This window comes from Stegodyphus dumicola, chromosome 1 (genome assembly GCF_044657685.1).
Source record: "Stegodyphus dumicola isolate Sdum_Otavi_A_Nest chromosome 1, ASM4465768v1".
NCBI lineage: Eukaryota > Metazoa > Arthropoda > Arachnida > Araneae > Eresidae > Stegodyphus > Stegodyphus dumicola.
Genome location: NC_140768.1, coordinates 188,867,841 through 188,893,555, shown reverse-complemented (window position 1 = coordinate 188,893,555; position 25,715 = coordinate 188,867,841). Strand labels below are relative to the sequence as shown.

The 25,715-nt window shown below is 35.0% G+C and overlaps 1 protein-coding gene across 2 annotated transcripts in view; it reads right to left on the bottom strand.

Annotated features, from left to right (window-relative positions):
- The window catches only part of LOC118187482 (uncharacterized), a 70,627-nt gene extending 63,817 nt beyond the window's left edge, over positions 1 to 6,810 (bottom strand). Inside the window, exon 1 of one of the 2 annotated variants that reach the window (XM_035357719.2) lies at positions 6,433 to 6,810. The gene's annotated coding sequence lies outside the window, so the exon portion shown is untranslated. The remainder of the gene's footprint in view (positions 1 to 6,432) is intronic. The other variant, XM_035357718.2, reaches the window with a different exon arrangement.
- Positions 6,811 to 25,715: the final 18,905 nt, after the last annotated feature.

Here is a 25,715-nt window from a genome sequence, read left to right as displayed (position 1 = left end):
CGCTTTTTATAACACTCCACGTGCCCTCTATTGTATTGGTATGTGCACCTGTTTCCGGATCTTTAAAATAATATTAGACAGCGCCTTACAATCCGAAAATTATTCAACACTACTTCACACAACACACAGTGAAGCTTAATACAAAATAATATACTGCCAAAGATATTTTTCCAAATTCCCCCCCTTTTCCGATTAAAGAACTGTAATTCGTCCATTAATATCACATGACATATCTCATGATCTCTCATTTCCCTCACACAAAATAATGCATAATCGGAACTGAGTACTGCTCACATTATTACCAAAGTCCTAGGTAGTAACCTTTATCGCCTCCAAAATGTCGCCAAACTACCAGTTACCATATTCCAAAGATCAGCCAAGAAAGTAACCAAAACATGTAAATGAAGTTGGATAAGCGAATTTATCAACTAATCATTCAGGTACTCAATATTGGTAAACATGACGCTGAGTTTAAATATCTCACTATGATGTAAGTTTCATTCACAAAATAAAGATTATGATAAAAAATTATTTAAAATGAAAAATTTTTCAATTTGAAAGGTACAGCTTGAGTATAGGACCCCATTGGCGACTTTTGGCTTGGTGCACTTTTTGAATGGTTGTTTTTCTGGTAACCCAGCAAATTCTAGAATACTCCACTTCGTATTCAACAAATTTCTTGAAATTGTAAGGGACATAAATTGGGCAGAGTATAGGATTTCTTTGTAAAATTACCATGATTTTGTAAATTTTACTAAATTTCCAGCATTTCTTTTATTTTTAATTTAAACATGTATTCTGAACTCCTGTTTTCAGTTTTATAACTTAAAACTTGCATTTTCAATATTACTGCTTAAATATGCCTCCATGTACTTGTGTAGTTTCAAACTTTACTTTTAATTTAAACATGCATTCTTAACTCCTATTTTTATATTTTTAATTTAAACATGTATTCTGAGCTCCTATTTTCAATTTTACAGCTTGTAATTTGTATTTTCAGTATGACTGCTAAAAATATGCCGTTATTTATTTTCAGTCTCACTGTTTAAATATATATTCTAAATTTGTATTAATTTTTTTTTTTTTTTTGTTTTTGTTTTTTTTTTTGTTAAAATGTGCATTCTAACATCTATTTTCAATTTTAACTGGTTTTACAAGGCTAAACTTGTATTTTCAATATTACTTTTTAAAATGTGCTCCTACTTACTTATGTGCCTTCAAATTTGCTGTTTCAACATATATTCTAAAACTTTTTCTGGGTAAACCGTGCTTTCTAACTTGTGTTTTCAATTTTAATGGCTTTTCCATGGCGACATTTCTGGTCGCCAAGCCAAAAAATCGCCAATGGGGGTCCTATACTCAAGCTGTTCCATTTTAAATGTAAAATAGCAGTAAAATAAAAAATAAATGTAAAATTACATCACAGTTATATATGAAAACTACATAAATTCATTAAAAAAATAGTCAGTTATTTTAATAGTGGTTGTAAAGTGTTTTCCGCCAAAAAAAAATATTGGCGTGCATAATTCTGACACAACGCTAGAGCACAATTTGCCACTTCCGACTAGATATAATAGCAAATTAAAAACACAAATCAAAGCAAACTGTTGATGCAGCTAATGTAAACAAACACCAAGAACTAGCGACTGTCACCCACATGGCGTCATGCACATGTGGCATAATTTTCTCCCTGCACAACGCATCGCTCTTGGGCCACCCCTGTTTTTGAGGTTACTGGAAACAAAAATTGGCGGAAACTTGCTTTGCCTTTCTAAAAGAAAATCTGATTGAAGCTGCGAAAATTGGCTCTACGCCAGCTGCCCGAATGACGCTCATACGATACATAATTCGCCAACAAAGTCATCGCTTCCAACATTGGCACAAAACTCGCTTTTTGGGTGATCGCCGTATGACATTCCTTGACTTTTCCAGATTTTGACTAAAATATTTAAATTCCCTGACTTTTTTGGTCAATTTTCGAATTCCCTGATTTTTTCCGGTTTTCCAGATACCGTAACCTGGACTTGGCAATTTTATTAAAATGTGCAAAACTGGACCGTAATATCCAGTTTTACCACAGAAAGAATTAAAAACATGGAAAATTTAAAAACACATAAAACTTTAAAATAAATAGAACACATAAAAATAAAAATTTTAAAACATACCAAAATGTTCAAAAAGCTATCAAATTAAAGTCAGAAACTTAAACCTTAAAAGTGTTTTAAAATAATCAACCAGTTTTGAATCATCTCCACGGCATCTTGAAAAATATTTCTCACAATAAATGGACAGTTTTCAGTGTTTACTGCAGGTGTTAGAGCAACAAGAATTAGAGGTAACTTCCAAGAATTTGCAGTATTTGTTTCAAAGGTCTGAATATAGAACCTCCTTCTTTAGAAATGAAATAACAAAGAAGCCTGTGCTCATGCGATACCGATGAGGATAATAGACCAGAAAATTCAAGAAAGTTCCATGAAAAAAAAAAAAATGAACATTTTGGTCACATGAAATACAGTCAAAAGTCGTTAATCCGGACTCGTCGGGACTTCGGCGATTCCGGATTATCGATTTTTCCGGATTATAGATCATCAGTTTAAATCTGGTAAGATGGCATGCAAAAATTACAAAATTAAAAATATGAAACCGTAATTTATGAAATAGAGAACAATTATGATCTAAAGGGTATCAAAATTTACAAAAAGAAAAAGCTTAATATTTATTTGTTTACTTTATTAAACATTTCCTTCAATGTAAGTTGCTTCGTTTCATGTAATAATACTTCCTCTTTAATTCTATTAAACAGACATAATTTCTTGTTTAGTTACAAAGTTCCGCTGTTCAAGTCCTATAATTGCTGTGTTGAGAATACCAACTAATTTGTCAATCGAAATGTTTTCGTTTTCAATAACCTCTGGGTCACTTTCTTCACTATCCGAAGCGAATTATAATGACGAGGAACTTGATTTAAATCATATCAAAGACAGAGTACATCGAGACAAAATACTAAACTTAGTACCGAATTATAATCCAAATAAAATAAAAACATCTGCTCTGAAGATAAGGATAGTGTTGACAGATCAACTTCCAATCCACAGCGTGAAATTCATAAACAGATTTCGGATTTCAAAACATACTTTCGCTTTGTAGATACAAATTACATATTAGTAAATATATATCGGAAATTCTATTTGACATAATCTTTCTAATCTATCATAATATAATAATGACGTTTCTGCCCCCACCTCTGCCGCAGAGCAGCGTGAAATTGATAAACAGATTTCGGATTTCAAAACATACTTTCGCTTTGTAGTAAATATATATTGGAAATTCTATTTGACATAATCGAAAGTTCAAGCTTACTTTTATAAAATTGCTCTAACAGTCTGCAAAAAATAATAAGCCGGATCCAATTCGAAGATTAAGGAACAATGCAATCTGCAACATTAACTGAATTAGATAACTCCGTTAAACATTAAACGCGCATGCGCACAAACATATTCGCAGCCGTAAGGGTCTTACGCGCTCTTGTAAACGCCTGTGCGCATGCGTGAACGCGAAGCATGCGCAGAAAGTTTGTAGCTTTGAGGTCCGGATTATAGATCATTCCGGATTATGGATGTCCGAATTAACGACTTTTGACTGTATATGCAATTTCAACACTACTGTAAATGATAAAACTACATCCATTTGCCTTCCACCACACTTCAAATCTTATCATCCAACTAAATAAAATTTAGCTTCCTTTTCAGAAGAGTTCTTTATATCTCGAGTGCTTCCTTTGATATCACATAAAGGCAAATTATTAAAGGTTTTATATCAAAATTTCAAATAAATAATTCAAAATGTAAAAATCTTACAAAGGCAAAATAGCAATCAAAACCTTTCTTTATATATTCTTAAATCTTCCTTGGAAAATAGCAATCAAAACCTTTCTTTATATATTTTAAAATCTTCCTTGGAAAACAGCAATCAAAACCTTTCTACATATATCCTTAAATCTTGCCATTTCACTTAATTTTATAGTTACGATAATTTAAAGTAATGATCAATTCTTGCCCATTTTGCTGAAAATGCTACCATTTAACATAAAACACCAACTGGTGTGCCCCATCATTCTAAGATATTAAAACTTGGGTTTTCACTTTATTAGAATATGGCAAACTCCCCAAGGGCTATCTATTTAAACCTGGGAAACACGATTTATACATAATTTTATATACAGTGGCTCACAAAAGTATTCAGACACTTTCAAGTTTCAGTGAAATATTGCTTTTGGAAATTGCTTTTGGAAATTGCTTTTGAAAAATATTGCTTTTGAAATGGAATTTTTTAATAATATTTATAACTTTCTCTTAACAAAACTACATAAATTATTTTATGAACATATTAAAACTTTTTTTTGGAGGGGGGAAATCAATACTAATAAAGTAACAGAAAAGTTACCTCACAAAAGTCTTCGTATGCTTTAAAAAAATCTGCATATATTAGTAAATATTGTAGTATTTCTGTCACTTAGTATTTTGTAGTATATCCTGCAGTATTTATGACAGCTTTCAAACATCTAGGCATATAGTTAACACCTTTTTTTTTTTTTTTTTTTTTTTTTTTTTGTAATATCTGCATCAATGTTTCTCCATTCTTCCATCATTACCATTTTTAGTTCGGTTTTTGTTTTAATGTTGTGTCTTCGTACTCCAACCTCTAATTCACTCCAAATGTGTTTTGTTGGGTTTATATGTGGTTACTGAGCTGGTGTTTTAAGAGCTTGTGGATTATAGACACCCAAAATAAAAGGCGAACATTGAGGGCCGTGTGCTTGACATCATTACCCTGATAAAAAATAAAGTTGATTATAGTACCTAAATTTTGGGTGGATAATTTTGAATTATCTTTCAAAATATTTAAATAAAGATCATGGTTCATTGTGTTATCAATAAATACTAAATTATTTAATCCTGGTGCTGATATGCACACTCACACTGGAACACCTCCACCGCCATTCTTTATTATTTTCTCATTTCGCCATTCTTTATTCTTTATTATTCATAACCAAGATCTTGGGATTAAGCTCATTTTTTTTCCCCCTCCATACAATTATGTGCCCATAGGGACCAAAAATGTGAATCTGCTTTCATCTGCAAATAAAATACGATTCCAATATGCTTCAAGCTTATTTAGCATTGATTTTGAGGAGAAAGGCTTAAGCTTTCTATTTTTTGCACTTCCAAAAATTTCCTTCGAGCAAAGTGCCCATGTAATCCAGCTGATCTGAAAACTCGTCAAACAGTTTTAAATGAAATTGAAGTAGAACATTTTTCAGTATATTCTGTTGAAATCTTTACAACTCTTAAATGTGGATTTTTCACAGATTTTCTAACACTAAATCTCTGATCACATTGAGTCACATCAAATCCTCTTTGCCAGACCTCTTCTTTTATTTTGAATTGGATTTTCTTTTTTAGAGCATTTTATCACATACTGCACAGTACATGAGGATAAATTTACTACTTTAGCGATATCCAGAATCGAATTTCCATCGTTATGATAGAAAAATGATCAATTTTTGAATGATGTTTGCTATTTCCTTATGACCAGTGGCGTAGCTAGGGTGGGGCAAGGAGGGAGTGGCGCAAAATTGATGTTACGAAATTTTAAATTGAAACGTTTTCCATTCTTGGCACACATAGAGGGGTGGAAATTCTTCAGTTACCCTACGGACACTGAAAACCCTAGCTACGCCTCTGCTTATGACTACGAAGCATTTTTAAATATTAAATGAAAATGTTTCGGTGTACAATCACTTTTATGAAATGTTTTATCTGTGCCTTCTTATATTTTCAATTTTAGAAAAAGAAAATAAGTCATTATTACAAATTAAAAAGTTTGGTTTTATTCAAAATCACATGTAAATAATATGAAAAAATATTGGGCTTCATATTCGAATTAAATTCCATGTTACAGCGCTTTTCCGCAAAGTGTACGAACACTTTTGTGAGACACTGTAACTAAGAGATCATAAACGTTTAGTACAGTAAAGGATAATTTATTTTCCCCTTTCGGGTTTTCATCCGCAGAGAACCCGTTGGCGCCGTTGCATTTTTACTCGCCAAGCTCCGATGAGCCGAGCCGTAAACGTGGTTTTTAGAGTATGTAAATTCAAGTTAGCAGACAATGGTAGTAAAAATTCACAGATAATAAGTGTGTAGATGTAAAACTAACAGGTTAAACGTGATATACGAAATAAATTTGTATTAAATTCAAGTTAGCACAGAAAACAGTGCATTAAGCATAACGGGAAATTTCCCGTTATGCTTAATGCGTTAACATTTCCCGTTATGCTTAATGCACTGTTTTCTGACAATTTCAGTTTAATCAAAAATCTCAAGCATACGAATTCAGTCTTAACACATTCCACTGCATTCGCCTGTTTACCTTTCACATCCATGACAGATCCGATATTCACCAGGTTAAAAGCAGAACTTTAGAATTTACATTCAAATAAAATGCAGGTAATATTTCTACTATTGACAATGGTCCTGCTTCTTAACTTCGGCACTTCAAATCGCATTTCAATCAAAAAAACATTATTACTTACTTATTAGAATATTCTTTTTATTATTTTGCGCAAACAGAAACACAGACACGTGTGTCTTATTTCGTATGTCTTTGTGCTCGAAGGTAAAAAAAAAAAATCAAGCTAACTGTAAAATATTGTGGGGCCTGTTGCACGTTCCTAAAACGTACTCGCCGTACCCTCCTGCTGTGACGCGTATTTCCAAACCCTACCCCACTTTTCGAATTTTTGACGTCACCAAAATATCGACTAGTTTCACCTGGCAAGACGGCGTACCCCGGTCGCGGAGTTTACACAATTATGTACAGACAAACGCCAAATGTGTCGGGAAAGTGTACTTTGCTGTGATTGGTTGGAGGGTTATCATTTTCACCCCAAACTGGACACTTGCGCCAAATACGTAATGTAGTAAAAATACAAATCGTATTCCGCCATTTGCGTCGGTGAGTGTTTTTATAGCACGTGCTTATTCTTAATTTGATTTTGTTATTTGTATTATTTTTATTATGTCTTTGTCTAAGCAAACAGGAAAAATGAAGATACTTATAATTCATCATAAATATCTGTACAAGATTATTCAGCGCTTAAACCCGAAGATCATTCTCTTTTCAGGTATCCTCCCGCGGGAACGAAGTTTATTGTCGAACCAGGATTTTTGAGTTTTTATTCCTGCGCCAGAGTATTTCAGTAAAGTTATATGGTTCCATCTTACACAGTTTTATTTTGTTTGTTTCATTTTTAATACATTCATTATGTTGAATAACAGTAGCTTTCTGAAGCTTGCCAAAATCTTCTGCAGGTCATGATTTAAAATGTTTAATGGTTTTTTAAGTACAATTCAATATTCATGTAATAAAGTTTGTTTTAAGAAAATATATTTTTGCTTTATCTGTATTAAAAAACCATGAATCTGTTTATCCGTAGTTCTATTGTTTATAAGATTTTAGTTTTTTGTAATTTTTTGCCAAGCCATTAGAAATTTTTTTTTTTTTTTTTTTTTTTTAATGAAAACTCAAGTAAATGGACGTATCTGAGATAATGAGAGCTAAAGTTTTAACTAGTCTGATTTTGAATAGTATATTTGTTTTTTAAAATTTTACTTCTCTTGTAGTATTAAATTTAGGTAATTGATGTATTTTATCCAGTATTTCATATTCAAAATAATTAATATGTCCTGAACTTATTTTTTCGATCAGTATTTTGTATCATTTAAGTATTAAGTAAACACTTTAAAGAGAATTTAAACAGCTTATTTTTTTTTTTTTTTTTTTTCTGAAACTTGCATCATAACCCATCTCATGAAGTTAGTTTATTATAGGCCTTTAACAAACATTTTTACTTTGGATAACTACAAACTTTACTTTTAAAACCTAAATGGTAATTATGTAGAACTGAATGTAAAAATGTAATTAGTTTTAGGGAACCATTATGGTAATGAGCTGACACAGTACCTCCTGGGTGGCATAGAAACCTGTGTATTTTTATGCTATGCTATCTCTAAACATTAAATTTTATGAGATCCATCTCTACTTTTTCACATACACTGACTTAGATCCTACAATGAACCTGGCGAATTCTCGCACATGCATGAAATAAATACCAGCACAAAAGAAGGGTGCAAAATAACCCTTTATTAACTCAAAGTAAAATAACAGACAGCACGGGCTTTGTGCGTTACAAAAACACAGTTCACTTGCGGCGATAACTTAAATATAAACGAAAATACAAATAAAATCTGAAAAAAAAAAATGAGTGCAAGAACGCACTTCAAAATTACGCCTAAGAGATGGACTCGCAGAAATCTAAACGGGTAAGGCCAAAAGGCTTAATCGAGTGACCGCAAAATGTGTGCTAGGCTAGTGAAACACGCTCTGAATAAACTGATATAATCACACGTTTAAATTGCACTTCACCTAACTTTAAATTTACATCCTGGTGAGAGAATGTGAGGGGGAAGTTGAGAACAGGAAAATAAATTATGCAAATTAGGAAAAACCCTGAAATTTGATACATTCAAAATTTTATGTATTGAAATTTAATAATTAAATTGCTGTGATAAATCTTGTTTTGATTTCATATTTAGGCCTTGATGTCTGTCAGTGTTGGGACTGTTTCTAATGTTAATGATTTTAAATAGTCTCCTAAAACTAGTTTAAATTTTTGTTTCAGGAGGGACTTTTTTTATAATCAATTTCTTTTCTCTGTTAGCCATTAAAATCTCTGCTGACATTTTTTTATTATTAATATTGAAATAAGAGCTTACATGATGTTTTTGTGTCTGTTTAAAGATATAAATGTAAATTAATTTACGTAGATTTCAATATGACCATATTTCATGAAATCCCAATGGCACTTGTTTTTATGATTGTCTATATAGTACATTTGGATAGCTTTCAAAAAATAAGTGCTTTTAGGATATTTTCAGATTCCCCTTTTGTGAAAATTAGGACATCTTAGTTCTATGTCTGGTGTCTGGACCCTCCTTAGGATAGCAAGTTCACCTATGCTCAGTTTTGCTTTATTATAGTTTTTCTTGATTGTTATTTTATCATCTGTTGATTATTATATGAAATAAAAATATTTTTTTTTTTTTTTTTAATATAATGATATTTGTCAAACATCAGTTACACATGTGCATTTATTAGTAACAACTGTGTTTTATAATGAAATTTTGGTACTGTTCTGTTACCGGGACTGGATTCAGAAATGTACAGGTATACACACATACATTCATATGTGTATACATATATATATATGCATACATGAACACATACAGTTCTGAATCTGATCCTGATAACAGAACAGTACCAAAATTTTTGAAGGAATTGATTTTAACAGATAGGATGATAGACAAAAAAATATGTTAGTTTTTGCATGGGGTGAAAACAAAAAATGGAAATGTGTAATCACTACTTTCAATTAAAGTAGCACAAGGGAAACACATTTCAAGACATAAAAGAAATGGTAAGATTTATTTCATAATTATAATATGTTTTGAAAATTACATAATGCTTTTTTTTTTTTTTTTTTTTTTTTTTTTGACATTCTGACAAGGAATTGCAGATATTCCATTTTAAGTGAAGAGAGTTTTTTTAAGATTGCTTGGATGTGGATCTTTGAAAACCTTTTGGTATTTGGTAACAGCTGTTCTGACAAGACAGATTGGATTGATGTGAAGGTGCTAAGATTCTTGGTGTAATGAAATGAATGGCTCAGGACATTTTTAACTAAGGAATAATTTTTGTTGTACTAAACAATAGTCGCAATGTTCGAGTCTAGTTATGAAGAAAAAGTGAATCCTGTTGCAACTGTCGAATGTCGTATTGGTGATCAATATGATATTAATAGCCAGTCATCTAATTCGTGTAAAAGGTACAATGATGGCTTGCTGGTATGTGGCTGAAAAGCTGCAACTAATCACATTTTCCTGCTTTCCAGTTGCAAATTGCTGTTCTACAACAAGGTAGTGAAATAGCATCTAATGAAAAATATTTGTAGCAATTAATAAATCTCAAAATGTCTGCCATACTTTCTGTATAATCTAGCAAATCACAATACATGCTTTTGATCAATTTGCATTAAAATCTGTCTTGTTCATTCACAACATACATAATTTTTCCTTTTATTTCTTTCCTTTCTCTTTGAATAATTTTCCTCCTAAATTAATTAATTTTCTTGTTTTTAGAGCAGAAAATGCCTTAACTAACTACTCATTTTCCTATGCTATTATTTTTTGAAAGAACTGTTAGTTTTCCATCATTTGTTGAAAATCGTGAATATTTTTTTATTGGCTTCACAAAACTGCATTTTTCTGAGGCTTTATATATTGGGATGCACTGATACGCACCGGAGGAAAAGTTTCCCAAATTATTTTCATATTTGTAATGTAGTATAGTTAGACAGCTGCTGATAATTTATTGAAATATTGGGGAAAACAGCCTTAATTCATCTGCAAAATCTGATACATTTTGGTGCTATGTTTTTGTTTTTTGTCTTTTATGACCAGGGTTTGGTTTCTAAAATGCCGGAGCCCTATGCAATACCATCAGAAAAGAGGAACAAAAGTAAATAAATAAATAAAATGGCTATGAGAATCATTAATAATTTAAAAAATAAGTAGTTATAATAATATATAAAATAGCCCGGATAAGCTGGACCCAACCAGAATTTTTGGTTATAAATTTCGATAGAAAAACTATAAATAGTTTTGTGGAAATAATCCGCGCCTCTCACCTGCACATCCATGTCCATATTGTCTGTCTATATCAAATTTGCGGTTCCGGGTGGTAAGAGTGGGATGACAACTATAATGAGTCTTACATCAGGAAGCAGGCAGATGAATTAGACTACAGACAGTACCTTACCAAATATGTAACACGACACAAACATTATAAATAAATAATGGCGTGTGGACTGCCAGAAAAACAAAACGATAGATTACTGTACTGGTTTGCAAGATAGCAGATAGTAGTGAATAAGGTAAATTATTAGTAGTAGTACTAGCAGAGCTACCTGTTCTGAGAATGGATTTTATAGTATTCATCTTTAAAAGTTTTTTTAAGTATATATATTTCATAAAAGTATTGCTTCCTTTAATCTGGTTACAATAACTCCTTGTAAACTACATTTGTAATATGTTCTTTTGAATCTACGGGCAATGCGATTTTTAAATTGTATCTATTTCTTACTCTACTTAATGTGACAAAAGGTTCAGCTAAGTATATACCTACACTTTTTTGAATGATTGTCCTTGTGCTTTATGTGTAGTCATAGCAAATGCTGGTATAATTATTATTTTTTTAAGAATACTGTTTATTTTTATATATATTTTTACAATAAAAATTAAAATTTTGTTTCATTTGATATCGCTCCTCCTTGGATCTGCCAGTGCCAAGGGCCCCCCTAGATCCTCTGCGCACAGCGCCGGAAATGAGCTTAAACCAGCACTGAAATGTACAGAGATGAATTAAAATTTAATAAGCAATTTTTAATATAATTTTATTGCTAAAAATAAAATTTTCGAGACCATATTTCTACTGAAATTATTGTTCAGTTACATAGAAGTGCCGAAGCGTTCTTATTTAGGACTCCGGTGCGCTCCGTCTAGAATTATGATTCATCTCAAAAACCAAGCTTATACAATTTTAGGTCTGTTTATGACCATATACTGTTGGTTAGTTGGTGGATATTTTGGCACATGACTATAATAGGCCAAAAGCATGATAATCTATTCCCTCCTTTAGAAATGGTATGAAATTATAAAAATCAGCTAACACATGTTGAAAATGCATTATGTAATGAGAAAAATGCAAAACAACATAAAAGCAACAAAATAATGAAACGACTCGTAGCAAAACCGTGATGTGAAGGGATGCATAAAATTCACAAGATCAAATAAAATATAAAGCCAAGTAAAATCTCTAATTATTAAAGTACATTAAAACGCTTTACAACCACTTCAGATTAAAGAAGAAAACCCAGTCTCCCTTAAAAACGTAAATGGATTAATATCTGGTTAATGTTTTCATTAAAGTTAGGGAGAAAACATGAAACCAATACCTTTAGTGCGGGCAGTAATCACTTCCCAAATCTATGATTTTCTGCCAAAGTTTTGGTAGTTTTTCGGCATAGAAACTTGTTGGCCAAGAATCCAAAAAACATCACCCTCATTTCAGACGTCCTGTGCAGAATGGAAGATAGCACCAGCAAGATGTAACTGCAGATGTGAAAAAAGGTAGAAATCCGAAGCAGCAATGTCAGGGCTATATGGGGGGGGGTGTGACAAAAGATTCCATTCGAGTCCTTACAGACTCCAGTCAGTGAAAGCAAACACATGTGGTCTTGTATTATCTTGATGGAACATTACCTCTTTGCTCCGGAACTCAATTCGACGTTTGCCCTTAATAGCAGCGTCAACACAGACTAGCATCTCGCTCTTTATCTTTTTCCAGATACATATTCTAGATAATACCCCGGCAATCCCATCAGATACAAAGCGTTATCTTTTGTTAGCCAAATTGCCCTTTGCGACGTTGCCGATGGGCTCGTCGGGTGCAGACCAACCCCTCTTTTTGGCCTGTGTTGTTGAAGTCCACTTTTCATGACAAGTGATGATCCGGTACAGAATTTTATCTTTGCGTTGATATTCGAGCAGATGAGTGCAGGCCCAAACACGTCCGTCCTTATCAGCTTGAATCATCTCATGCGGCACCCAGCGATTCAACTTTAACGTCAAGTGTATGAGATGCATACTGCGACCAATGGACATGGCACTAACTCATTAACAAGCTCTCAATTGGTTGCATACTGCACTTCTTCCACATACTCTCGCAGGCGGACCTCATCAACATCAGTAGGCCGACTCGAATGCTCTGCCTCTTGAATGTCGTAATGCTTGTTTTTGAAATTTCGATACCAAACCTTCACCAGCACCAGATTTAGATTTGACGAGAGCCTAAACTATTTGGGATATGGGGCCCTTTATGAGGGATATCAGTCAATTTTTTTATATGGGATATGCTACAATATTTCGGAGGGCCCTAAGCTATGTTCACCTTATACATAAATCTGGCACTGACCTTAACAATGTCAAACATTAGTAGTACCTAAAGCTATACGAGGTTTGAATCCCGCGAACGGGCTGGCTGCATGGGCGTTTTCGTGGTTTTCCCCATGTGTAACATGTATACGAGACAGTTTCCCTTAGAAAGTCCTCCACGAAGGCATTCCTCCCCTTAGGCAGATAGCCCTCGAGGCTTTGCCATAGTCACACACACACACACCTAAAGCTATACACACGATTTGGTGACATTCTGTAGCTGACGTTTTGCAATAAAACTGGAAGTAAATGATAGTTTAAATCTCGTAGCGTGATAGTTCCATTTCAGTCACCTTGTACATAATAATGATGAAATTTTTTTTACAAATTTCACAATACAGTGTTCTAAAGCAAGTCTCTTCCTTTCAAATGCCAAAAAGCGTTTGACAAAATATGATTCAACACGTCAACGCGAACTATTTGCTCAAACGATATTTGCGGTGGCAGGAAATTTTCGTGAGACCCGATTGGTTTTCCAATTAAAAGTCGAGAGAAGTACCTGAAAAAGTGAAATAGTATTTCCTGAAGTCTATCAAAACGTGAGCAATTCTAACAAAATCTGTCATATAGAACATTAACTCCGATTCGGGCAACATTACCTGGCTGCTTCTAGAGCGCCTTAACACGATACAGAGGCCTTCCTCAGTTGACTGCGCTGGCGGGGCGCCAACCCACCGAACAGCCCGCAGGGACTTCTCATGTTCATCGCCATAATCCATCACACTGAGGGCTACGCGGGGAGCCGTCCCCTACCTCGGCACAGCACTCAAAATCTACATGAGAACGCCCCCACAGCAAAGGCAACGGATACGACAGTACCAGTACGGTCTCTGCCAAGCCCGCGCCTACCATAGGATGGACCTGTGGTTCTAGTCCTGTGAAGTCTGATTATTTACCCAACAAATCGAAGCTGGCAGGACACAAGTCCAGCCAGTGGTCTGGGAGAACCCCGGGTCTCCTCCCATAAATGGTCGGTTCCGGAAATTCCCACCAGTCGATCCCCTGGGATTGGTTGCTTAGCTTCATTAGCCTATACTAAGGCTACTATAAAGTATCTCTAGTAGCTCTAGCCTATACGAGCCAAGGCTTGGACCAAGGCACCGTATAGTTTCCAGCGGGACCACGAGGAGGCTGACGCTGAACTGTGGGAGACGCAAGCAGGCCAGCCTGAAGCCATTCCCACAGTCCCTGCCCATCGATCAAACGCCGGGTCTCCTGCCTTCCGCCACTGCCTACGACGATCTCAAGCTCACGGTTCACGCCGCCTACAGCCGGTTCTGGACATTTGTCCTCGGGAGGCCAATCGCCACCCGCCAGTCATATAGGACAGATTAATATTACAACTGGAATATACTGGTTCCCTATCCGCTTTTAAGAGATAATTGTGCGTAATTTGGAAGTGACCGTTTGTCAGACAGGTTCAAATGACTTCCTCCTACTCTGATTCCCAATATTTAATTCTAGGCATTGTGCTTCTAATTTTATTATTCACTTGCAGGTCCTTGCGATAGACTCAGGATTTTACCCTTGATAATCACTTTAATATTTCTCAAAGTAACAAGTTGATTTAAACAGTCTCACGGCAGATTTTGCTGTGATATCTGCCAGTTCGTTACCCGTTATCTGAATGTGTCCAAGAACACAGCAGTAAAGGATCTCGTACTCACGGCTTATTAAGTTTTAAGGTAGTCAATAACACTTCTGTCACCATCGGTTTCTGGCTCTAGAGAAACTTTGAAAAGCATTTTGTGCACTTAACAAATCGGTGTAAGTTGTACAGACATTAGGTTATTTCGAAGCAAGAGACAAGAAAAATGAGCAATGCTCTAGCCGGGACTCGAACCAAGGAATGATAGAAAGGCCGGAGAAATAACCTTATAAACTTTTTTTGGCTTAGATGAATATTTAACAGCGTCATACACCGAATTATTTAAGTTCGTAATACCGATACGTAAGTATCAAAGTAAGTATACGAAGTAACTTGAATGTATCGGCTTCAGCGTTAAATAGTCAGCAAGCACATTGCAGCCTTCTTTTCTCTACGTGACGTCGAAACGCAAATGATACTTCCACATGACCTGCTGTTTTTGAGCCATTAATGTATATTGGAATGTAATTGCAGTGTCTGTTCCTTGTTCATAGAAAAGCTATTTGTAAGCTAACTCGTTCGTTTTTCTGTTATCATAATCGTAAAAGTTTCTATGAGCCGAATTTCTGGACCATCTCACGGTAGGATATGACGTCATTCTGCTCGGGGCACGGTTATTCACATCAAGCACTGAATATTTTTCTATCAAAGGCTCAGCTCTTGCAGGGAACGTAGGAATGCAGAGAGGCCGTGCTGCAAATAATAAGCTATAGCAGTCATCAAGAGTACTCAGACAAGGATGTTTAGGTTGCGACATTATACAAAACTAGTGATGAAGGGTCAATTGTTCACGCTTTAATTTAAACGATGATTCTAAGCAATAAATGTACTGTTTTTATACAGGAGATATTTTAAAGACTCTAGGGCAAATCCGCAGAGCTCAATGATGAATCGGATCAAGTTTCAATAATACAAAAGTCTGTACCGAATCATTAACTTCTGAACCTATAGTCCAGTCTAGACATCGCTGGTGGCTCTTGAGGCATCAACCACTAGGAGTTTTGACCTCTAGTTGGCGTTGTGCTCTGAGGCCTTTGGCTAGAAATAGAAGGATAAACGCTTTTGCGCGACTTAGATTAGTATCTAAGTTAAACAAACATGAAAATGTTATTTGCTATATGGAAAATGCAAAATAAAGTTGAAACATAATAAGCATAGATGAAATAGATTAAGACACTGTATTCTAGCGATGAGGATTGAAAATTATATGCAAAGTATATAAATGCGCTAACACTAGAATAATAAAATGTGTTGAGAGTAATAATATGGGTTGAAGTAAGGTACAAACAAAGACCTAATCACGTTTTATCGGGAGTCCAGTCTAGAGCGGATGAATTGCCTATATATGCGGGACAATAATCCCATCCTCTGCACCCAAAAAGGTGTTGGCCAGGACCTTTGAGAAGGTAAGAGTTCTGAAACATTTCTTCCTCAGGTACATCATTCGTGGAAGGAAAGTAAGTTTCCGATTGAACAATCACTCATAGGAATTTCCCTTCGGGCGTAGTTGGAATTAATGACCCTTCAAGTTAAAGCTCAGGATGCAGATTTCCCTTTCTGCAAAAGTGCTTGTGACAGCCTTCCGTTTTGAAGACGCAAATCCATTTTTCTTTGACTATATCTGGATCTTATTAATAGTGATCCGTAATTGCCTCTCCACATATCTCATATCTGCCCCTTGGTAACTTGAAGATTGTCAATGTACAATTATCCTGAGACAGTGAGAGGAAGTTCCTTTAAGATACGGTTTATTTTTAGCGTGATTAAGATAACACTCAAAACACACCCATGAGCAAACCTCGTCTTGTTCAAAGTTATATATATATATATATATATATATATATATAAAAAAAAAAAAAAAAAAAAAAAAAAAAAAAAAACAGAGCCAATTCTAACTTGAAAACTTCTAGCCTTAAAAAAATTTTGAGTGAAAATTGGAATGTTTTCCACGTCACAGAGCATTTATTTAATTACGGATAAAAGTTAACAGACTAAATAGAGATATAACAGTTGTTTAGCGGCTCTTCGCGCTAGATAAACACAAGGAAATTTTTCATTTCTTTATAAAGTCACTTCTTGCCCTCACGGAATCAGAACAAAATCGGAAGTCGATAGCCTTCACCTTCGCGTAGTGTCTATCCTTGTCTGTCTCAGGTACGCAGGCGATGAACTGCCTATCAGGTAGTGCCCTTTGTTGGCTGCAGAACTTAGCGTTCTTACACACACACACATTAAGAACGGTGTCACTTTCTGAAGATTTTCTGATGGATTACTAATTATCAGAAACTGCAGTTTATTTTTTATTCTTGTCAGAATTTGCATTTGTCTTAACTTTGATAGAAATAGGACAATTTTCATTTTGTTCATGTGTTTGTGTGTTAGAAGCCATATTTAGTGAAATAAAAGATTCAGTCCCGGCAGCAGCCCAGCCCACCACAGAGTCCAACATAGGGATGCAGATTCCTGCGACAGGGTGCACTGACTTTATACGCAATCTGAAGCCCCACAGTAAGCTTTCCAAAAAGCGGAAACACCCGAAACCACTGATACCAAGGACTAGTGACTAACCGACTGACACTACAGGGAACAGCTAAAAGCCTCCTGTTTTAATCTGAAGCAGAGGGCAAAGTAGTGTGTTGGGGACAGTACCCCACCCCTCAACTACCAGGATCCTCCTTTCCAGTTTTATGGGTGACAAGGCACGGCAAACGCGTAAGCGGTTTCCTGTTCATGAGAAACTGGAAGGAAAGTGATGTAACAGAATCACACATTCAGTCCCAACACCCGAAAAGGAAACCCACTAAGGTGCAAGAAACGAAAATAGAACAAAAAAGCAGAGACGAAAAAGAAAGGAAGAAAGATCACTAGGGCTCCAGGATCGCGAATCCCATTTCACCAAGAGGGTGATATTCTGAAGGATTAGGATACTTTGGGATTGCCACACTCACAACAAGCTCTGAGGGTGCTGTTCAGCTGTTATCATTGTTAAATTTATAAGGTATTTCTCCCGCTTTCCTAGCGTGCCTTCGTGGTGTAGTGGTTCTGCACGCTGGGCTGGTATTCCAGAGGTCCGTGGTTCGATTCTAGGCGGAGACGGTTGCTAATTTTTCATCTCTCTGGCTTCCAGAAAATACCTAATGTCTCTACAAATTGATTAAGACAAAGCACAAGAGGCTATTTCTCCAAAAGATTTAACTTTGTAGAGGACTTTAAAAGGGACTCTGGTGAGAGATGGGAAAACACGAAAATCATAAACATCCAAACCAGGTCAAACTACTGGTATTCGGTGGTCCTATCCATCCAGCCATTGGTGGGTGTCAACTGCTGTTCATAGCTCGTTCACTGTGAATTTCTTATTGTATCAAATGATTCCCAGCACAACACAGGATGACTTATATTTTTCAAGCTTCTATCTCCAAGATATAAAAGGTAAAAACGTTTACTCATTGATGATTTTCTTGCCTAAAATAGGTATATCTCTGCTTTTCTTAAAGAAATGCCTTTAGATAGTTCTACACGTTATATATGTAGAATCTCAAAATTAAGTTACACTATAAGGTATTTCTCCCGCCTTCCTAGCACGTCATATATGTAGAATCTCAAAATTAAGTTACACTATAAGGTATTTCTCCCGCCTTCCTAGCGTGCCTTCGTGGTGTAGTGTTTTTTCACGCTGGGCCGGTATTCCAGAGGTCCGCGGCGAAGGCGGTTGCTAATTTTTCATTTCTCCAGCCTCCAAAAAAAAAATCCCAATGTCTGTCTCTACAGTGGCGCCCAAACTAAAAGGGTTGTGGATGATGACTCTCCATACCCAGGATTTGACGATTGTCCCCTAAAAACCCCAGTCGCCCTTTAAAAGGGAAGTATATAAGGTATTTCTCCCGCCTTCGTGGTTCTGCACGCTGGCCCGGTATTCCAGAGGTCCGCGATTCGATTCCCGGCTAAGGCGTTTGCTCATTTTTCATCTTGCCTGCTTCCAAACAAAATCCTAATGTCTCTACAACGCCTGCGAAAAGTGTTATCAATCATATGCTCTTTTATTTGTGGGGGGGGGAACTTTTGATCTAGAAATTTTCAGTTCTATCTATCATCGTACAGTCTTAATGTAGAGTCATAAGGATATTTTCAAGCAGGAGACGTGAGAAATAAGCACTGCTCTCACCGGAGACTCGAATCTGGACTTTTCAATGCACCGACTGTGCTAACTGTTACACCACAAAGGCATGCTGGAAGGAGGGAGAAAATACAAATGGTTCATTAGGTTGTAAGATTCTGTAAGTAATCAAGAATATGTGATCGATGACTCATACATTCTTGATATTCAAGTAATGAAAAAAATGTCTTAAACTTCAAAATTTGTGCATGGAAACTTGCTTGTGATATGTAGCAAAAATATATGCTCTATTTTGAAAATGTGAAGTTACAGTAGAGAAAAGCTTTTGTTTTAGTAAAAGCAAAATAATTATAAATTTTGACTATGCAACACATATGTCAAAGACAAGCATGATTGATATACACTGCTGTGCAAAAATTAAGGACGAGACGGTTTTTTCAATATAACTTTGTACAAAAGCTTTCCAAATCAACACATTAAATACCGTAAGATCACCAATACGTAAGGACATGAGTAATGTAAGCAACACTTACTAAAAGAGAAATCAGAGGGATAAAAAGAAGCTTTATTGAAAAAGTAGCATGGAGCGCAATGCGACTGAAGGCCGAAACATCCCTGTGATGGGTGTCCAGCAAGAAACATCCGGTCTTTAATAGGGGATATGATCTCCCCTGACTGCTAGGCAGGTTTCACAGCGTCTGCCCATGCTGAGAATGAGGGTGTCAATGAGTTGTTGAGGAATTGCTGCCCATTCGTCTTGCAGCGCCAATCAAAGCTCCGGAATCGTTACTGGTGGTAAGATACGAGCTGCCAAGCGTCTGCCTAGAAAATCCCATACATACTCGATGGGATTGAGATCCGAAGATCGTGCCGGCCAATCCATACGTTCAATATCCTCACTCTCCAAGAGCTGTTCGGCAGCTACTGTGCGATGACATGGTGCATTGTCGTCCATGAAAAGGAACTGCGGACCCATAGCGCCGCTAAAAAGACGCACATTTGGAAGAAGAATCTCGTTACAATAACGGGTCCCGTTGATTGAACCTGCGTCGAAGATGTGAAGGTCTGTATGACTACCAAGCATGATGCCTCCCCAAACGAGAACACCGCCACCTCCATACCTGTCCCTTTCAATGATGTTCGAGGGATGATTGCGGCTTCCCCGCTCTCTCCAGATGAGTATGCGATGAGAATCGCTACTCAGACTGAATCTGCTCTCATCTGTAAAGAGTACTCGTCCCCATTCATTGTCTCTCCAATTCCGGTGTTCCCGGGACCACAGAGAACGCCTTCTCCGATGAGCAGGCGTTAGAGGTACACACCGTACAGGGCGTCGTGCAAACAGACCACCACCGTGCAGTCTTCTGGCCATCGTAAAACGCTATATCGGTCGTCCAGTCGCCTGTGTCGTGTGTCTAGCGATTTCTCCCGCCTGTTTCTTCTGGCCTGTAAGGCAATATACCGGTCATCTGCGAGTGTGGTTCCTCGTGGACGACCACTACTAAACCCCCGGATAGCTGTTCCTGTAGTTTGAAATTGTCTCCAAAGTCGTGAAACGATGCTGTGAGCAATTCCGAACTCTGCAGCCACATTTGTCACACTGCGGCCTTCCTCCAACTTGCCAATGATTCGACCTCGGGTAAAAGCATCCAGATGTCGTCTAACAGATTGATTATTCGCCATTTCTCGCTGAGGCAGCAACTGGGTGTGATTTTAACTGCTATACGGTGTGCAATCTCTTTGCCAGAAATACTGATCTTACACCAAGAACATGCTTTATACTACTCAGACACTCCCCCATTACGTCTACCTGCATATCTGCGCATGTGCTACCGTACATCACCTTACTTAATCTCTTGATTGGTCTTTCTGTCCGCTCTGCCCCTTCGTTCAGCTGATATGCTAATTTTTCGACTTCGTCCTTAATTTTTGCACACCAGTGTACACAAAGCATCCTATGATTCTAAACCTGCAGAGTATCCTATGATGGTATTGACAGTTCAAGAACACTGGCTACTTATATAAAGGCAAGAACCCCAGATGGCCAGTCATTTCCAATGAAACAGTGCAAAAATTTAGTTTCGCATATAAATTAGTAACTGAGCTATAGGAAACTTGCATTAGCCCCTTATTAAATTTATATCTAAGCTATGATAGATACAACTTATTCTTTTTGTTTAGACTCAGAAAATGCTGCTACTGAATCTACACATGCATGTATAATGAATGGTTAACATTCATACCTATTTTTTTAAAACTATTTGAAGAAAGATTTAATTGCAGTTTGTTCACATACAGCTGGTGTGACATTAAGAAGGGAAAAAAAGTAGCTGTAATCAAACTTTTAGATATTTTTCTTAATATTGTAATTTATTACTGTATACTGCTTAGCTTCTTATTTACAGTAGTATCACAAGATTCAGTAAGCAAAACCATTAAAGAAATCATTTTGAAATATTTCTTGATACATTATATGCATTTTATCACCAATCAATGAGATTAACCCTCCAAATCAATGAGATTAACCTGAGACTGGTAATGGTAAACGTATTGAAATATTTAAAAATTGATATTTTGTGATTTATTGGTAAAAGATATTACGTTTTTCTCATTCATATACAATTATTAGTATTTTCTGTTTTTGTAAAAAATATAACAGTTCATTAGAATTGCATAAGTTGTTTATATAGAATAAAATGCAAACTCTTTGTCAAGTTTTTCATAGCTCACCACTGCATGTAATCCACAAACAGGATAGGTCTACAAATTACATTAGTAGCAAATATGTGTTCTATAACCAAACATAGGGAAGATTTTGCAATGTTGATTACAACTAAAACCATATTATTTACAGATGCTGCAATATAAATTTTGCAATCGTATGCATGGAAGACAATTCTTCCACTATCTAGTGGTGAAGCATTTATTGGATAGGTACGTTTATGTACTGGACATGGAAAATTGTCATGCTGTTACTGAATAGAAATTATATTTACTTGAACATTTTATATGCCATTTCACTGATAAAGGTACATGGGTCCTTTTTTTCTACAGAAACACTGTAAAAGGTATGTCAGATTTTAATACGTTATAGTTGTTATTTCTCTAAATGAAATATGATTCAGAAAAATACACATTTCCTCTCTGAAAACTGTTGTATTACCTAATAATAAATTTATATCTTTTTTTGGATTGATCAATATCAGAAGATGACTCAATGTTGTTCAGATGACCATGAGATCATTGACCATACACTCCGTAATCTTTTGCTTTTGGAATGTGCTTTAGACTATATTTATATGCTCCTATTGCTAATAATATCAAAACTCCAAGACTGCATTATAGCTCCTTTGATGACCATCAGCAGGGAAATTTTACTATGTTTGTGAATAGAATTGTGATACCCGGTCAATATGTGTCCTGTACCAACAGGAACACACAATGACCTTTATGGTATTATGTCAAATTTGATGAACTTTTATTTCATTTCATGTAGTAATCATTTTTTATCTGTAATATGTTACAGAATAAAACATTTTAAAACTTACAAATCATGTAATATCTGTGTATTTATTAATTTCATTGTACTATAGCTCACTGTATGACTCCCTCTTGAATTTTTGTAGTAATTTAATTGATTTGATTAAAAAAACTGCACCAAATCATAAGGCAAAAATAAAATCCAAATATTGTAATCTGTTTTAGCAGAGTGAATGTACCAAGAAAACAGATAATTCACCCATTTAAATTTTTCATTCAACTCATTTAAGAAATGAAATACGCTCTTAAGTTTGTGTACGATAATTTTAATATTCAATCCTCATACCTTACCTGATTTCACAAAGTAGTTTCAATCTGAAGTATACATGACTAATCATAATTTATCAACAATTCATATAAAAGAAAATAAAAATAGCAAATTATGTATCATATTAAATACATTTAGTGCAACTTTTTGAGTGACATCTCGTGTAATTACTCATCCGTTTCCAATTCATCAGATCTGTTTTACTTTTCGTTTCGGAACCAGACAGCAAATTTCATTTTGTGAAACCACCAAGTCATTTATCTGAACATGATCAACCATTGACTACTTTTTGAAAATAAATAAATAAATAAACTGAAAGCTTTCAGATTTTATATTATGCCCTGAGGTTTTTTTTTAACATTTTGTGTTATCTTTATTTATTAAATATCATGTTCTTCACACTTAAATCATAAAATTCAATTCAACAGCAATATCACAAATATTTAAAAGAGCATGTCTTTCGAATTCCCAGTACACAGTCTCGCACATTGGAGATAAAAATGTTCCCTCCTCCCATACAGAGTTGCTATTGCTCACTTTGAAATCATCGAGTTTCTTAATCAAAGACTTATAAATGCATTACAAGATATGAAATAGATAATAAAACAAATTCCAAATTAGGGCTTCCAGATGCCCATATTCTAATGGAGACATACATTATTCAAAATTTGATGGCCCTAAACACAGTTGTTTTATCACAACGTGAGAAACATACATACATTTATGCAGATTCTTCATTATTTAACTTCTTTAAATATAATACTCTAATATTTGGTGGCAACAATTGAAAAAGTGATTCACCATTTATAATGAATCAACGCAAAATGCCAAAACAAAATTAATAGCCTTTCTGGGCAAATTGCCCCTTTCAGCTAAAAAGATTATCTTCAAGAAAGCTGAAAATAAAAAAGCAGGTAAAAAAAGATTGGCCCACTTTGAGAACAGCACATGACACTTTAGGAGACATTAATTTTTCCTCCCAAAGACCCATCCTTTAAGGAGTTGGGAAAAAAAAAAAAAAAAGAGGAGGAAAAATATTTAAAATAGAAAGCAGATGTCAAATTAAGCATAGCAATGCATATCATGAAGATGAGGTAAATAAAGGTACAGTGAGGACTATATACATGCTCTTAATAGAAAAGAAAATAATTATTGATAAAATATTGTAAGCAAAAGCTACAATATCATTTCATCAGAAGTACAGGCAATTATATAAAGCATCGGTTAGAGTAGACTGAAGGGTACCCCTTGTATTATTGCGAAGATGTTGTTTCATTTATTGCCAAGTTGTTGTTTCATTTATGTTGATTGTTGAGTAGTTGAATGTTCTGTACATCCGTAAATATACTCAGTCAGTAAATAAAGTCAAGGGAGTGAACAATGCCAAGTTTCTGCAATTCTCTGGTGATTTTTTAAGTGAAAATAGGTCAACGTGTTCATGGATAAAGAAAGTCAAGGCAGTGCACAATGCCTAGTTTGTGCAATTCTGTGATGTTTTTTTCCATTAACAAATGTATTTGTTATACCAATGTTTTATTATAACTCTCTCGTTCTGATCATAATTTGTAATTTTTCGTGTCGCATTTATGTAGGTCAATGTGCACAAACTCGGTATCCATGTGCCGCCAAAAATCACCAATGGGTACTTGTAAATATACTTTTACCAAAACATCACTGTGCAAGTAGTAATACTTTATTGATTATGCCAAAGCATTCAACTAGTTGATTTATACATGTATAATGGAGAGAAAATTTATGTGAAGAGGTCCTTTGCGAATGATTAGCATACTTGATATAAAATAAAATAATGGCTGATAATAGAACATCACTAATAGCACATTTCCTTAGATAACCACTCCCATAATACAAATCTATTTAAGTAAGAGGTCATTCTCTTTGGAAAGTTCGATTGCATTTTCTACAAAAAAAGCACACACTGTTTTGCATATCATTACATTCGTCCATATCTGTGTTGATAGCAAAAACTGAATCATAATATTAAATGATGAGAAATATGCCCAAGGAAATTGCAATACAGTTTAACTAAATAAATGGTTGTATAATTGAAATATAAAATTGCATGTTTCCATAGGACTTTTATTAAGAAATAAGAGCTAAAAATTCAATAATAGTGGAGAGCATGCAGTTGTCATGAAAAATTTCATTCATACACAGTTTATGAGCACTGGGTGAGACAGTTTTGAGAAATAATAAGTAAGAAAGTTTTCTCATCATCATATTCAAAGACATTTTTATTTTATTTTGTACTTGGATCTGTTTGGGGAAGTGACTGATTTTGCCATCAGTAAAAGTTATCCTGCTTAAAACAGTTTATTATTGTGTTTTCTGAAACATGGTTTCAAAATATGTATTTAGAAGATGCAGAAAATACACCAAGGAGGTTAGTCCTTATTAATTCATTTGCACTTTCATCCAAATTTTCCACATTATGAAGAATACTCACGAAGATCATATTCTTTCATCACTCTATAAAAATTTCTTAATAGCAAACTGGAATAACAGATATCATGTTTTCTGCAAGGAATAAAATTCCAAATTTTCCTGATTATGAAGAATACAGCTCACCTCACGAAGATCATATTCTTTCATTGCTCTATAATAATTCTCTGATCACAAACTTGAATAATAGATATCATGTTTTTTGCAAGGAATAAAACTTCGGCATACTTTATGAAGTATGTTTTGTAACATGCAGTTGTGAATCAGATCAAAGGTAAAATTCTTTTCATCTTACAGTTTCTAAATTCATTCATTAAAAATTTCTGTCATCATCTACACCATACGTTATTTTTTCATAATTTCAAATTCATCAAGAAAAAAATAAAATACATTGCAACATTTTGCTCACATTAAATGACATAATAATTACAACAAACGATGAGTCAATTTCCCATGTTTCTGCACAAGTGCCGATGGAACATTGACATTTTGATACACTTAAAAACTCGCAAA